Consider the following 1,864-nt stretch of genomic DNA (forward strand, 5'->3'; position numbering starts at 1 on the left):
TGCACCAGTGTTGACGAAGAGGGCTCGTCAAAGGTGCCGTCAACATCTCGCGCGTCAATTTGCCAAGGCTTTGAAGCCTGTTGACGGGATCTGCTATGATGCGGATCTGAAACGCAGAAGACACAAAGTATTGAAGGCGCAAAGTGTTCCAGCAACAAGTTTTGGGAACCTCCTCCCAATCACCTACTAACGAATGGGTTCGTGTCAAACGAACCCGTTCAACTCTTGAGGAGCGTATCCACAAGCGCCGCGCACTGCTAGCGCAGACGAGGATCCTTGTACGGAATGCATAGGAGTTACAGAAAGGAAAGGTGGTCAAAAATCCACCAAGATCTAAGCAAGGTTGGATGCCAAAGGCCAAATTAGCGCCTAAGGCAAAAGCATCCGAGGCTGCTCTTCGGCCTTTGTCAACTCCAGATCCCGTTCCTATTGCTCTCGCACCTCCGGCGAAGCCCTATGACAGCGTGGATCTCCCCAAATCTACTACTCGAGAATCGAGGAAAAGCGCTTGTTAAGGAAAGCTGGAGATCGTTGAAGGAGCTTCGAGCCAACATCCGGACTGGGGGTCGTACGCGACCTCCTAACAAATGGATTTCTGCAACGGCCCGCTTGGCGGTGCGTGCAGAAAACCAGGAGCCCGTTAAGGTTTCACCCTCACAAGGGTGTGATTCCAAAAGTGTGACTCCTGTAGATGCCAACAAGGCAATGTTTACTCAGAGGAAAACGCTTCAAACAGACGAACGCGTTGTACCTGAGAATCCATGTAAGCGGCCGATAGCTTACTCCGACCGCAACGTCGATGAGTTGTACTATCAGGCTGGGGGTACGAATAAATCTCGAAAGAGAAGTACCCGGGAAGCGGACTCTCACTGTCCGTGTATCAAAATTATCAGGGCAGTATTATCAACGTGTAGCTGCCCCAAGACCGCTCCGCAGAGGGTCTCGATATTCGAGAGAATCTCCGATGGAACGACGAAGCCCAAATCAAGGCGTTTCCACCAAAGAGGATCGGTTGCTCGAGATGATGAATTCCCAGAAGTTACCATCAACATGGTCAATAAAGGAAAATTTCCGATTGTTTCAAGTGGTTCCAACAATAATTTCTCTCCAGGAAGAAGAGTCAGTTCGGAAATAACCCAACAAATATCTCAGCTTCAGCTAGAAACCGCTGGACATAATGATTACCAGGGTGTCCATGAAGGAATTCATTCCGATGACGAACTCTCGGATTCTTATTCCGCAATCGCCTCTGACGATACAACGTCTAGCATAGGCGAAGCTCGGGAAGTGTTCATGACCAACACCGAGCAAATAACCAAAATCATTGAGAATGCTTTAGCTAAGTAGAAAGAAGCATTCAAGATCGAAGTAGAAATGGCTATGCAGGAGATGAGACAAATGCACGACCAACAAATCCGAGCTTTGTCAAATCAGCTAGTTGAATCCAGCCGTCGCACCCAGAACGCCGCAGTTGACAGCGATCCGGAAGTGGACGAAATCATCATGGCCGACGCACCACCCAAAAGTCCCACCAAAGATGACAATGCTGGGGGTGGCCCCGTTATTCCTCTCAAGAATTGTCCAAAACAGGATATAGACGAGGACGAAAAGATGAAGGACCTCGAGAGCAAAATTAACGCTTTAATGTCTGCTCAAGAGGTAAAGAAGACCGGCATTCCGTGTCCTTACCCGAAAGAGTGGGATTCGATCCCGTATCCGGCGAAGTTCAACCTGATCAACTTCACGTCGTTCGACGGGAAGAGCTCGCCCTCTCAGCACCTGATCTACTTCAAGACCCATTTGGGTATGATCTCTGGCAACGAGCCTCTGATGGTCCGTTCATTTGTTGGCACCCTTCGCGGGC

The sequence above is a fragment of the Asparagus officinalis genome, chromosome 4, assembly GCF_001876935.1.
Source record: "Asparagus officinalis chromosome 4, Aspof.V1, whole genome shotgun sequence".
NCBI classification, from domain to species: domain Eukaryota; kingdom Viridiplantae; phylum Streptophyta; class Magnoliopsida; order Asparagales; family Asparagaceae; genus Asparagus; species Asparagus officinalis.